This window comes from Natator depressus, chromosome 3 (genome assembly GCF_965152275.1).
Source record: "Natator depressus isolate rNatDep1 chromosome 3, rNatDep2.hap1, whole genome shotgun sequence".
Taxonomy (NCBI): Eukaryota; Metazoa; Chordata; order Testudines; family Cheloniidae; genus Natator; species Natator depressus.
The window spans coordinates 177,622,138-177,637,334 of record NC_134236.1 but is presented as its reverse complement, the minus strand read 5'-3'; the positions used below and the strand labels follow the sequence as shown (position 1 = coordinate 177,637,334).

The 15,197-nt window shown below is 44.4% G+C and overlaps 1 long non-coding RNA gene across 1 annotated transcript in view; it reads left to right on the top strand.

The window, feature by feature from the left end:
- The first annotated feature begins 870 nt into the window (after positions 1 to 870).
- The window catches only part of LOC141985365 (uncharacterized), a 91,972-nt gene continuing 77,645 nt past the window's right edge, over positions 871 to 15,197 (top strand). The window contains exon 1 of the long non-coding RNA XR_012638917.1: positions 871 to 934. This is a non-coding gene — a long non-coding RNA (uncharacterized LOC141985365). The remainder of the gene's footprint in view (positions 935 to 15,197) is intronic.

Sequence of the window (15,197 nt, the reverse complement as noted above, 5' to 3'; positions counted from 1 at the left end):
TTTAAACCACTGCCGCTATTACCTTGGGAAGGGGGAAGGAGGCACTTGCCAGTACAGGGTGGGCTGGGGCTGGCTCTGACCTCCCGAGGCACCGCCCCTTCCGGGGGCCAGAGCTGGCCCCAGCCCAGCCCCATACCGGTAAGTCCGTAGACTTACTTTCTCCCCTGATTGTAGGAGACAGATCAAATGATTTGCCTGAGGCCAAAGGCAGAGTTGTTGTGAGGGCTGGGATCAGAATTTAGGAGTTCCCGGCTCCTAGATCTGTGCTTAGCGGGAGGCATGGTCTCCAGTCTCCAGTTACTATCTAATGTGTATTATATGCAGCATAGGTAGCAATGCCTCTTAAGGTTGCCCAATACTTTCTATTATTAGACCCTGTTTTCAGTTGTTTATAATTTTGCCAAAACTTTTACCATTCAGGCTAGGGTGACCATATTTCTTAAAGTAAAAATAGGATGGCCCTGGGCTCACCAGAGCTGCCCTCCCAGCGCCTCCCGGGGCTGGAGCTGATCCGCAGAGCCCTGCACCGCCCAGGGCTGGGGCTGACCTCCCAAACTCCATGCCGCCCGGGGGGCCAGCTCTGAAGGCAGCACTGTCCACCAGCAGCAAATTTCTCTGCTCTTCTGCTGGCGGGCAACCGCTGACACTCCCCCTTCCCTCAGGCAGCAGCCGCTCTGCTCTCTGCCTTGCAGCAGGGACAAATGCCCAGCTTTGGTGAAAAAGTAGGGATGGCCCGGACAGAGCTGAAAAAGGGGACTGTCCCCGCCAAAACGGGACATATGGTCACCCGAATTCAGGCTGAATTTTCCATGCAGGGTATCTGTCTCGGGCTGAATCTTTTTTCATTTCAGCCAACAGTTCAGCCCTTTCACAGAATGAAATTAAGGGGAATTTTGTTTTGCCCACTTTAGAGATGCTTCTCTACAAAGTTATGGTAAGTAACTTTTTGCCAATCGCTCTGTATTTATCAGCTCCCTCAGTGCTGTTCTTGTCTCTCTTGAGTTCTCTTCTAATGTCACACATTTGTAGTATTACATTTGTGACCCAAGGTTTTGTCTTCCTACGGTGTTTCCCAAGGATGTCCATTGCTGCCTCATTCATTACAGCATTGAAATTGTTGGTCATTGTTTCTACATCTTCCTGTAGAGCAAGCAGTGGAGCGAATTTTCTGCTGATCATTGCTTGGAATGACTCTGCAATGCTTCGGTCTCTAAGTCTTTCTAAGTCAAACTTGATTCTGGCCTGACGATTTTCCTTAGCTGCAGCCAAAAGTTTAGCATCACAAGGTCGTGATCACTTCCAGTATCAGCACCGGGGAAGCTCCTTGCTTTAGCTCTGTTTATGCCAGAATGAAATCGGTTTTGCACCATGACGTAGTCAATCTAACTGTGATGTAAACCATCAGGTGCATGCCACCTTGATCGTCTGGATGCTTTATGTGCTCCTAATGTGTTTGCAAGAACCAGATTGTTATAGCTGGCAAAAATCTCAGTCCTCTCTTATTGCTTACTGCATTACAGAAAGGGCCACAATAATCTTGCCAATCTGCCTGGGCATCAGTACCCACTTTAGCATTCCAATCTCCCTGCAAAATCAGTATATCTTTCTTGTGTACCTTATCGATGATGTTTTGGAGCTCATTGTAAAAATCTTCAATTTGCTCATTGTCATAGTCTGTTGTAGGGGCGTAGACTTGTACCATTGTGAAATTGAATGGTACTGCCTTTAGGCAGATGGAAATAAGCCTGCTGGATATTGGGTGGCATCCTAATACTGAATTCTTGATATCTTTATGCACAAGAAATCCTATGCTGTTGACATGTTTGTCCTCTCCACTGTAATACAGTACGTGGCCCTCTTCCACAAATCTTCTTTGTTGGGGTTACACCAGTAATATATTTGACACGTCCGTCCTGGTGGGAGATGGTTGGCGCAGTCATTATTAACCCGGGCTGCGACCAATCCGGTATGGACATGATTGACTTGCTCATCATATGGTGTGTCTTGGGCAAATTTCTAACCTGGCAGAGCCCATCCCTCTCCAGAAAGCCCTTTTAGTTGCCTCTTACGACCTGCAGGAGGAGCAGTGGGCCTATGCTGTCCCCGAACCCACAGGGGAACTGACCTTCTGTACTCAGAGTTAAAGAGCGGTGCCGTTGCTAATTCAGATCGGAGCTGGATTAATTTTGGGGAGAAGAAAATGAACAAAAGCTTCCACAGCTGCCGGGATAATTTGAGCAGTGAAAAGTTCAACAGTCTGCTTGCCAGGGGTAGTGATAGTCATTGACATGAGATCTTGAGGTTCAGCTTCTTGCTATCGAGGGGCCTAATCCTGCAAAATGCTCAGTGCTCTTATTTTAGCACTCAGTGCTTCCCAGGAGCTCAGCACCTAACAGGGTCAGCCTCCTGAGGCCCCCCACACAAGAGGTCCCCAAACAAAGTAAATGGCAAGGCTGAGTTTTCCAAGGACAGTTCATCTCAGTGCAAAAGACTCTCCTCCATCATAGGGTTCTGTGTTTAGGAAATTGGACTGTCTGACAAGATTAGACTCAGAATGGAGATAGGACAAACCAAAAAAATCTAATTTGATTTGAACTGAAAACATTTTTTTAATTGAATCAAAAAACTTAAAAGAATTTCATTTTGAAGTGACCAAGTGACTCAAAACAAGTTTTTGGTTTTTTGATTCATTTCAAGTTGAATGAAGTATTTTGGTCAACTCAAAACAAATATTTTTTCCAAGTTTTTGGTTTAGATTTGGCCCATTTTAGGTGTTTTTAGCCCTTTGTGGGTTTTTTTTTAAATTAGCTGAATTTGAGGTTGAAATGCTGTTTCAAACTGAAGAGTCAAAACAAAATATTTTGACTTCTCATGTTTTTTTCCCAACCAAAGCTATTTGTTGGATTTGATCCAAATTCAGCAAATAGTTTTTGGATCCCTCCAAAATGCATTTTTTTGCAAAAAACAACTTGTCCAAAATTTTCACATGACTCTAGTTCTCAGTCAGTATGACCATGAGAGGCACCTAGTGTTAATAATCCATGTTTGATAGACTGAGAGATCATTAACTGTGTACGTTTGGAATAAACTTGGTGCAAACTAGATGTCATGTTATACATAACAATTTGGACATTAAATATGCTTTCTCTGTGTCAGCCCTATAAAGGTTCATAAATTTCAAATGATAAAACATCCTCATTTTCTAGCAGCTATCAGAGACAAGATACTGATATAGTCATTGACTCCTCTGAAATATCATTTCACTAAGGATGATAGCAAACTCTGTTTATGTTGATCCGTACAATAATGTTTTTAAAAAACAGACGGTACATTCTAAGGCTCTCTCTCATTACAGAGAGTATAAGGACATAAATTAACCTGGCTGTGAAGAACTACAAAGTGATTTTCATGGTAAGAATGGCTGGGAAGGCAAGTTGTGAGCTCATCTTATCTCTTGATCCTTGCCTCACATCAAAAACCATGGAAGCCTCAAAAGGTAAAGAAATGGAGGTGGTGCCACTGTGCAAGGTGGCCCAGGCATTGATAGACCATGCACTTCCCCCCACAGTGCCAGATGTGGCTCTGTCTGTGCTGTGGTGGAGATGGAACTGGCGGCAGACCTGGCTAGTGGCTCTGATTCTACAGTTATATAGACCTGCTACAAAAATCCCCCATGGAGGAGAAACAAGGTTCCATTGGTGTTCAAAGATCAAGAAGAGGGTTCCCTCCCAAATACCCCTGGGGAATATCCACACAAAGCCCATTTATTGGGGTCAAGATTTGTTCCTTTATATGTTGGATCAGCCTGTTCTAGTTTAATGTTAAATTAAGTCCCTTTTGGAGTCTGCCTGAGAAGTCTTAATATTTGCAGACTGGCTCGTGTTGGAAACCCACCAAGATCCTGTCAAGGGTCATTATCAAATCAGGCATGTCAAACTACTGCTTTTCCCAGGGTTTATGGTTAAGGGGGGAAAAGAGCAGCATGAAACAGGGCTGCAATTGCTGACTTGGACCAACATCAGGTGAAGGGAGCTCTGGACACTTCCCCTTGAGCTTTGCCTCGATCGTGTAGACCGCTGAAAGCACCTAGGGCTGCTGTTAGAGGTGGAGGGCCAGATTTCACCCCAGCTGGCACAGGAGATGCAAGTTACACAGTGCCTGTCCCCCACCCAAAGGGACGATTTACTCTGAGGGAGGAAAAGTGATAATACTGATCCCTGCCCTCCTTCTGGATTCTGCCAGGGGAGAGACACTTAACTATCTCCAGAGGCTCCCTAAGGGTACTGGCAGCATGTCTCTGTTGTGGGGATGCACAGAACCACTGCATTCTTTGGTGTGCCCTGGTCACATCCTTTCCCGGTTTATGCCCCATCCCCAGTAGAGATGAGGTTGCATCCCCTTTCTGATGCAGCATCCTCCCTGCCTCTGTGGGCTTCCTGCCTCAGTGGCCCTTTTGCCACTGGTTTCCATCAACAGAAACCCAGGCACTCGGGTAGGATCTGGCCAGTTAGCAGGTCAAATCCCTCTCCATTACAAAACAGTCAGCCCCCACTGGTTTTAATAAAGTTGAATGCTTAACAGGGCAGGATTTCACACATGGAGAAAGTGCCAAAAAGCTATTCCAGAAGTTGGCCATTGGCATGTGAACACATTTCACGCCCTGATGTGTTGCCAGAATCTGGGTGTTCTGCCCTAGATGTTTTGTCAAGCATTCACATTGCTTTATGTAGCAAGCAGTCTGAAGCCTGAATGAAGGGAACCCATCAGTGTATTTTGTAGACTTTCCTAGAGTTTCAATTCTGTGTAAGATAGGGAAGTTCTATGAACTCATCCCAATAAATAAATCCAGTGAAGGTTTAGCCAGATGCTCAGTTGGTAGCTATCCCATTTATACCAGCTCATGAACTGATCCCATGAGTCTTTCCATTGGCTTTACTGGTAGCTCATTCAAGCCCTTCACAGTAGAATTTGGTGGATTCATTCATGATGCCAGCTATCTAAGCTCCTAAGCTATCTAAGCAGAAAAACAAGGGGATTCCAGAGCAGAAGTGACTCCATCATGCAAGTTGCCTGCTTTTCCATAAATGTCCACTGAGGTGCAACCTCAGACCAGCTCTTCCCCTGTGCTCATTGCCATTGTATACCCTGTCTTAGCATAACGGCTACGTGGGGCAGACAAAGACCTGGAAATTCACCCTGCCCATAGCCCTCTCATAGTTGTGAAAGGAAAACTGTCTTGAAGAGGCTGAGATCCAGATTACACCTTTAAAGCACAGGCCTATGTTGGGAGTGGTGTGGAACAGCCCAGCTCCAAGGATGCACACATAAGGAGCAAGCAGGTTGTACCCTACTTCCCTCTGCAGTGGCCAACGCAGTGCACTGAAGCGGAGGGGGATGGCACCACATCCCTGCATCCTTCATGGTGATCTGTCTGGAGGCATATAGAGAAACCGGTCCCTCCCTGGCCTGCATTCCCCTTAGCACTGGGACTGCATTTGTCGTTGGCACTTGTGGCATGCAAGGAAGGGGAAGACTACACACATGCAGAGGCCATGGATAAGGTAGCCCTGAGAACTTGATTTCCAACAGGAAAAGGCAAACTGTTCAATTGGCCAAAGCCAGGCAGCTGGGTACTTTGTTATGAAGTTGTTAAAAAGGAAGAAAAGAGGCATCAGCGCCTGATTATTGCTGGGCCATATGCACTGACTCTGGCACTTCGTTTTGTTGGCATCCTTTCATCTGAGAGAGATGGTGGGAATTGCAGCCTATGATGTAGACGGTTTGCAATGTCTGATGTGACTGACTAGTCCAATCCAAGATTTGTATGATCTTTGGCAGTTATTGCAAATGTATGTTTCTTGGTTGGGAGCTGCTTGCTTCCTATGGGCTCTTCTCTCTTCAAGCTGTAGGAGCCAACTCCTGTCATGGACTTTGATATCCTGATGAAGACGATGGTGCCACTTGTTTTGATCACTTGCCAAGACTTCCCACTGGTCAGGATCAATTCCAAATTCCTTCATATCACACTTGCATGTGTCTTTACAGTGAAGCTTGGGACGTCCTGTTGTTCTTGTTCCCTCTGATAGCTCCCTGTATAGCATGTCCTTGGGTATGCGTTCGTCTTCCAACCTACTCAGATGGCCCAGCCAGTGCAGTCATCTTTGGTTGAGCAGAGCTGTCACACCTGGTAAATTTGCCCTTTGAAGAACCTCTGCATTGGTGACTTTATCTTGCCATTTGGTGTTGAGTATGTGGTGTGAACAGCATAGGTGGAAACTGTTTAACCTTTTCTCCTGCTAATCAAAAGCTGTCCATGCTTCCCTGCCATACATGAGAGTGCTGATGACACAAGCTTGGTACACTAGCATTTTGGTCTTGATGGTAAGCTTTGAGTTGTTCCATGCTCTTTTAGTTAGTCTGCTACAGGTGGTGGCAGCCTTTCCAATGTGAATATTTAGTTCTTCATCCAGTGAGAGGTTGGTGGTCACTGTAGAACATAAATAGCTGAACTTTTGGACTACTTCTAGCTGGTTTGCATTTAAGGTGATTGAAGGGTCTTGGGATGCTAGCGAACAGGAGTGGCTAACAGGAGTTTTTCAAGGGAGTTCTCCAGGTAAAGGAGGAGCGATTATGTGACCCTTGGGGTAAGTTTGTTGTCTGTAATGTGTGTGTTTGTGTTTGTAATGTGCTTGCTGCTTGACTGAAATATACCGTGTGTTCTGCTTGTTTGGGGGACCGTGTGCTGAGCGTCACAGCCTTCTAGGAAAGGGTTGAGAGCTTCTTAACCAGGCTTTGATCCCTAAGCCTTTTAGCACCCTTAACCAGAAGATGGGGATACTCAGGAAGACCAGGGCTTTAAAAAACCTGCTCGTAAGTGACCAGAGGAGCTAGCAAACAGGAGTGGCTAACGGGGGAAGTTTTGCAAGGGAGTTTAGAGGGGAAATGGAAGGCGGGGGGCGGGGGGGCTAGATACACTTAACATTCCTTAAACTTCTTTAAACTTAAAGCCCAAAACACCTCCTGATAAAAACAAATCAACAACAAAGGGGAGGTGGCATATGTGTGCATTCGGTGCAGGGAGCTCCTGGCCCTCAGAGACTGTGTATGGGCTTTGGAGACCAGAGTGGCTGAGCTGGAGGAGCTAAGGGAGACAGAGAGGTACATAGATGAGACTTTCTGGGACACAGTAGAATGGTCCCACCCTTGGTCTGACAGCCTCCGTGCTGTTGAGGAGGATGAAAGTCTCAGGGAAGGAGAACACCCAACTGGAGCAGAGGGAAACAATCCCATAGTTGGGACCCTCCTTCCAGATGATGATGTGGTATCCTCTCGCACTGAGGATACCTCTCCAGGGGTGGGAACTTTAGTTATTAGGGAGAGACAGGTAATACTTATGGGCTATTCAATCATTAGAAACATAGCTAGCTGGGTTTGCGATGACCGGGAGAACTGCATGGTGACGTGCCCACCTGATGTGCAGGTTGCAGATCTCTCACGACATCTAGATAGACTTATGTGTAGTGCTGGGGAGGAGCCGGTGGTCGTGGTACAAGTAGGTACCAATGACATAGGGAGGGATAGGAGAGAGGTCCTGGAGGCCAAATTTAGGCTGGTAGGCAAGAGATTGAAGTCCAGGCCCTCCATGGTAGCATTCTCTGAAAGGCTTCCAGTTCCACGCGCAGGGCCAGTTAGACAGGCAGAACTGCAGGGTCTCAATGCGTGGATGAGACGATGGTGTAGGGAGGAGGGGCTTAGATTTATTAGGAACTGGAGAAACTTTTGGGAAAGGGGGAGCCTATACAGGAAGGATGGGCTCCACCTAAAGCAAAATGGAACCAGATTTCTGGCACTTAAAATTAAAAAGGTCATAGAGCAGTTTTTTAACTAAGGGCTGAGGGAAAGCCGACAGGTGAGGAGGAGCACATGGTTCAGACATCCCAAAGGGTGGATCTATCAATGGAGATTCTCTATGTCCTAGTAAAAAGGAGAGGATGGAAGATAATAAAATACAGGTAGGATCTGATGAGAAACAGTCACATGAAAAATAGTCCCATTCAATTTAATCATGTAATGGCAGACAGCTAAAAAGTGACAAGTTTTTAAAATGCTTATATACCAATGCTAGAAGTCTAAATAATAAGATGGGTGAACTACAGTGCCTCATATTAAATGAGGATATTGATATAATAGATGTGACATTATCTGATTAAAATAGGACCATATAGATCATTGTTGCAACCACTGTTATATATTTGTAACAAATCTTGTACAAAATGTGGCATGTAAGATGTCTACGAAAAGGTTATGATTTGCTGATTATGATTATGCTATTTGTATGCATTTATCATTTTTGTATTTGAAGTTATAAATATTGGCTCTATACGTAGATTTCAAATGTTTGCTCCTAGGGTAACGCCCACAAGGTAGTTACCCAACACATCTTGGAGAACTATTCAAATTAAGTGGCTCACCAAGAAACACTTAACCGACAGTGGACCATGGGAGATACCCATCTACACTAAATGGACTGTTCTACAAACGTACTGTTTGAGGTTTAGGTAAAGGCTTCTACTGTATCCAGACCTTCATCCATGGATATGTGACTTGCCCATGTGACTCCAAACACTATCTTGTCACCTGTAATTTTCCACTAGCTGTGTTGAGGGCTTTGTTGGAAACAATGGGTTCCTTCCACATGGCAGAAGATATAAAAGGCCCTGGAAACCCCTCCATTTTGCCACTATCCTGCTCCAGCCTCTGGACCATGAACTTATACTAACGGGAGCATTCTAACCAATGGACTGAGGACCTTCCAATGATCTGGAAGAAGCCAGAGACTTGACTTAAGCCAGCAGTTTATTCCATCGCTGCTACAAGCCTGAACCAAGAACTTTGCATTTATTGTATGTATTTGATTCCTTTAACCAATTTTAACTCTCACCTTTCTTTCTTTCTTTTCATAAATAAACCTTTAGATTTTAGATACTAAAGGATTGGCATCAGCATGATTTTTGGGTAAGATCTGAGTTATATATTGACCTGGGTTTGTGGCTGGTCCTTTGGGAGCAGAAGAACCTTTTACTTAATGAGACTGGTTGTAAAGAACAACTCACCTTTAAATCCAGTGTTTTCGGTGGTAATACAAGGATTGGGATGCCCTAGGAAACTGCTTTTATGACTTCTTGTTACCTAGTGTGGTAAAACAGAGGTTTACTTTTGTTGCTGGTTTGGTATATCTTATGGAAGAATAACCACCAGTTTTGGGTTGTGTTTGCCCTGTTTCTCAGCAGTTTGTCCTGAGTTTGGCATTCTCAGTTGTGACCCACTGAGGCACGGTTACAATAGGTGTCACAAAAACTTGGTGGAATGAGAATAATCACTGGGACACAGTAATACCTTGGTACAAAATATATCGGAAGGACAGAACAGGTCATGCTGGTGGGGGAGTGGCACTATATGTGAAAGAAAGCATAGAATCAAATGAAGTAAAAATCTTAAATGAACGAAACTGTACCATAAAATCTCTATGGATAGTAGTTCCATGCTCTAATAATAAGCATATAGCAGTAGGGATATATTACCAACCACTTGATCAGGATGGTGATAGTGACTGTGAAATGCTTAGGGAGATTAAAATAAAAAACTCAATAATAATGGGGATTTCAACTATCCCCATATTGACTGGGTACATGTCACCTCAGGACGGGATGCAGAGATGAAGATTCTTGACACCTTAAATGACTGCTTCTTGGAGCAGCTGGTCCTGGAACCCACCAGAGGCGAGGCATCTCTTGATTTAGTCCTAAGTGGAGCACAGGATCTGGTCCAAGAGGTGAATATAGCTGAACTGCTTGGTAATAGTGACCACAATATAATTAAATTTAACATCCCTGTGGCAGGAAAAACACCACAGCAGCCCAACACTGTAGCTTTTAATTTCAGAAAGGGGGACTACACAAAAATGAGGAAGTTAGTTAAAAAGAAATTAAAACGTAGAGTGCAAAACATGAAATCCTGCAAGCTGCATTAAAACTTTTTAAAGACACGATAATAGAGGCTCAACTTAAATGTATACCCCAAATTAAAAAACACAGTAAGAGAACCAAAAAAGTGCCACCATGGCTTAACAACCAAGTAAAAGAAGCAGTGAAAGACAAAAAGGCATTCTTTAAAAAGTGGAAGTTAAATCCTAGTGAGGAAAATAGAAAGGAGCACACACACTGGCAAATGAAGTGTAAAAATATAATTAGGAAGGCTAAAAAATAATTTGAAGAACAGCTAGCCAAAGACTCAAAAAGTAATAGCAATTTTTTTTTAAGTACATCAGAAGCAGGAAGCCTGGTAAACAACCAGTGGGGCCACTGGGCGATTGAGATGCTAAAGGAGCACTCAAGGAAGTTAAGGCCATTGCGGAGAAACTAAATGAATTCTTTGCATCAGTCTTCACGGCTGAGGATGTGAGGGAGATTCCCAAACCTGAGACATTCTTTTTGGGTGACAAATCTAAGGAACTGTATCAGATTGAGGTGTCATTAGAGAAGGATTTGGAACAAATTGATAAACTAATCAGTAATAAGTCACCAGAACCAGATGCTATTCACCCAAGATTTCTGAAGGAACTCCAATGTGAAATTGCAGAACTACTATCATTTAAATCAGCTTCTGTACCAGATGGCTGGAGGATAGCTAATGTGACGCCAATTTTTTTAAAAGGCTCCAGAGATGATCCCAGCAATTACAGGCCAATAAGCCTGATTTCAGTACCAGGCAAACTGGTTGAAACTATAGTAAAGAACAAAATTGTCAGACACATAGATGAACATAATTTGTTGGGGATGTGTCAACATGGTTTTTGTAAAGGGAAATCATGCCGCACCAATCTACTAGAATTCTTTGAGGGGGTCAACAAGCATGTGGACAACGGGGATCCAGTGGATATAGTGTACTTAGATTTTAAGAAAGCCTTTGACAAGGTCCCTCACCAAAGGCTCTTAAGCAAAGTAAGCTGCCACGGGATAAGAGGGAAAGTGCTCTCATGGATTGGTAATTGGTTAAAAGATAGGAAACAAGGAGTAGGTATAAATAGTCCATTATCAGAATGGAGAGAGGTAAATAGAGGTGTCCCCTAGGGGTCTGTACTGGGACCAGTCCTAGTCAACATATTCATAAATGATCTTGAAAAAGGGGTAAACAGTGAAGTGGCAAAATTTGCAGATGATACAAAACTACTAAGGTAGTTAAGTGCCAGGCTGTCTGTATCTCTTTGCAGAGCTTGATCCAGTAATGATTTGCACAGCGTCTGCTTGCTCACTGTACCTCGGTTTTTGCATGTCGAAGTCTCACTTTGGTGCTCTCTGTTGGGTTTTTGTTGTGTTCCAAATAGGCTGTGTTCTTAATGTTGATGAGAGGTAATAGTTCCTCTTCATTTTCTTCAAACCAGTCCTTTTTTGATGGTCTCTTTCCCCTAAATGTAGCTAAACGTGTTTCATGGATTATTGTTCTTAAATCTTCCTAAAATTCCTCTGCCTTCTCTGGTAATGACTACCCCTGCATGCTAAGTTCAAAAGCCTTCACAAACTCCTGGCATTTCCTGTGGTTTCCAGGGTTAATAGCATTGATTTTGGGCTTGCTTCTAGGTTTTACTCTATGTAGTTTCTTGGCTGTAATCTTCACTTTGCTAATAATCAAGGAGCGGTCAGTGTCACAATCAGCACTAAGGGTAGGTCTTTCCTCCTGATGATAACAAGGCCTAATTGCTGCCAGTGGCCTGATCGTGGATGTCGTAGCTCTCTTTTCCTGTAAAATATGAATTGGTAATGCACATTTGGTTTTGGGCACAGAATTCAAGAAGTTGTTGGCTGTTCTCATTCATCTTGCCAATGCCAAAATGTCCTAGGCAATTTGGCCATGAGTTGTTGTCTGCACCGACTCTTGCATTAAAGTCACCAAGGAGGAAAAGTTGCTCAGTTGATGGTATTCTTTTGATGACTTGATGCAAGGAGTCCTAAAATGTATCCTTTTCCTCAGGGTAGATTTGAGTGTCGGTACATAGGCACTAATGATGTTCACAGACCTGATGATCATCTGAAGTTTTAGTGAGATGATACGCTCTGACTTCTCAATGGGTGTTTCTAGGAGCTTTACCCACTTGTTTCTCACAGCAAAACCAACACGGTGCAGACGATTTTCTTTGCCGCTTTTACCTTGCCAAAAGAAGGTGTAATTGGCCTCTAGGACAGAACCAGCATCTGCAAGTCTTGTTTCCTGAAGTGCTGCAATGTCAACATGGAGTTTGTACAGCTCACGGTTTATCAAAGCTGACTTCCATATGCTGCTTGTGTATTGTAGATCGTCATCATCTGTCAATCCCGGACACATGGTTTTGACATTGCAGCTTCCAAGCTGGAAAGTTCTTGGTTTCTTATTTTTGCCAGGTGAAGGTTTCCATCTGCCTTTCAACTTTTTGTCTAGCCCCACGCACCCCATGAAGCAGACAGAGCGTGGCGGGTCAGCACCTAACTGTCCGGGGGCTGCTCAGCTTTGTGGTGGGCAGTGGCTGACCACTGAAATGCAGTGATTCCTCCCACCATCTAAGGTAACCCGTGGCACCCTCCTCTACACCAATCAAGTGAGAGCTTATAACCCGTAACTGCCAGCTTCCGTGTTGTGTCCATGTTGCTAGAAAGGATGGAATGTCCTCTCCATGTGTCAAGGTTCCTCCCCCACTCTGAACTCTAGGGTACAGATGTGGGGACCTGCATGAAAAACCTCCTAAGCTTATCTTTAGCAGCTTAGGTCAAAACTTCCCCAAGGTACAAAATATTCCACCCTTTGTCCTTGGATTGGCCGCTACCACCACCAAACTAATACTGGTTACTGGGGAAGAGCTGTTTGGACACGTCTTTCCCCCCAAATATTTCCCAAAACCTTGCACCCCACTTTCTGGACAAGGTTTGGTAAAAAGCCTCACCAATTTGCCTAGGTGACTTCAGACCCAGACCCTTGGATCTTAAGAACAATGAACAATCCTCCCAACACTTGCACCCCCCCTTTCCAGGGAAATGTTGGATAAAAAGCCTCACCAATTTGCATAGGTGACCACAGACCCAAACCCTTGGATCTGAGAACAATGAAAAAGCATTCAGTTTTCTTACAAAAAGACTTTTAATAGAAATAGAGGTAAATAGAAATTAAAAAAAAAAATCCCCCCTGTAAAGTCAGGATGGTAGATACCTTACAGGATAATTAGATTCAAAACATAGAGAACCCCTCTAGGCAAAACCTTAAGTTACAAAAAATATACACAGACAGAAATAGTTATTCTATTCAGCACAATTCTTTTCTCAGCCATTTAAAGAAATCATAATCTAACATGTACCTAGCTAGATTACTTACTAAAAGTTCTAAGACTCCATTCCTGGTCTATCCCCGGCAAAGACAGAATATAGACAGACTGAGACCCTTTGTTTCTCTCCCTCCTCCCAGCTTTTGAAAGTATCTTGTCTCCTCATTGGTCATTTTGGTCAGGTGCCAGCGAGGTTACCTTTAGCTTCTTAACCCTTTACAGGTGAGAGGAGCTTTCCCCTGGCCAGGAGGGATTTCAAAGGGGTTTACCCTTCCCTTTATATTTATGACACCATGTGATGTGGCTGCAATAGCCTGGGCAGTTGATATGGAGGCGCTGCTTTGCCCATGTGTCAGTGTCCCCCTCTTGACTTCACTGGTTTGGACCAAAGGAAGGATGGGAGTCAATACATTTGGAACCAGGTACGCTGCAGGCGTTGCCAGTGCCCATCTGCCTGCCTTTCTGGGCTCCACTCCTACATTGGTTATCAGCTGCAGCTGAAGGGCCAAATCTGTCCTGTGTGGATGTCGTTGGCAAAAACACTGAGTGAATTTGCTCATTTGCCTTTTGATGGCATTTCCTCCATCAAGAGTTCCACTACCCTCCTCAGGAGCTCATCAGCCTGAAGCTGTTGGTGCTTCCTGATGCTTCTGGGTTAGTTAACTGCTGACCAGCACTCAGCATTGACCAGTAAAGGTTGTACTGCTTATGGTCATAGCGGTAGCAGGTTTTCAATTCTGACCTGACACTGGGAGGTGTAAATATCCCCTCTGCGCATCGCATGGCTCCTTGTGCTGGAGTGGGGAGTCACTGGTTATGCTGCCTCCCCTCCCAAGGGGTTTCTGCTGAAGGAGGAGGGAATTCCTGCGAAGAGCTGCTTGGGGATTCTGCCAGCTGGGACTGTAGACCACATGCCAGAAATCCTTACATCTTCTATCCATAGGTCCCTCTTAGCCAGCAACACCTTGGGTCTACTTGTAGCACCCCTGCAAAGGTAGAGCTGTAACTATTTTGCAGCAGTGCAACCTTCTCCCTGGATTAGGGTGACCGTATGTCCCATTTGGCTGGGACAGTACTTTTTTTAAGCCATGTCTGGCCATCCCGACTTTTTTGGCAAAAGTGGGCATTTGTCCCGTTTGCTGTTGCCAACTTGATCCGTTGGCAAGAGAAAACATGACAAATGCCCACTTTTGTCAAAAAAGTGGGGTTTGAAGAATGTGGGGGGAGCGTGAGCAGCGATGCCAGCTCCAGCCCCATGTGGGGGGGGGGCAGGCAGGGCTCGGGTGAGCAGCTATGCCCTCGGGCTGGCCCCATGTGGTGTCCCATTTTCCCTTTGGGAAATATGGTCACCCTATCCTGTGAGGTCTGTTGCCAGTAGAAGTTGTCAGATTATAAAGTGAATTAATCCCATTGGATGCTGTATAGTTCTGTAACTAGTGATTCCAACACACTGAAATGTGAAAGGGAGAAGTCAGCCTTTTACTTTGGGTTGGAGAAAGTCAGCCTCTTCGTAGGGCCTGGACTAATTTTTTGGATTTAAGGGACAGAACAAAATGTACTATATGAAATACAGAGATTTTTCATCTATACATGCTGCCTAAGACAGTGGAATGGAATGAAAGTGATGATACTGAAGAAGTGGTTGTGTGTGAGTTTAGAAATTAGCCAGAAATTAGGGTGAAACCAGGAACATCAGTTTAAATAGAGCCCACGCTGCTGGCCTATTGTGTTTGATCCCACTTTTGGAGGCTAGTGGGAAAAACCTGAATACAGAGGTTTTGTTCAAGTTAGGGACCAAACTTTTTGCTGGGCTGATTTTAAATTAGTTGAAACAGTTTGTCTACACAGTTTC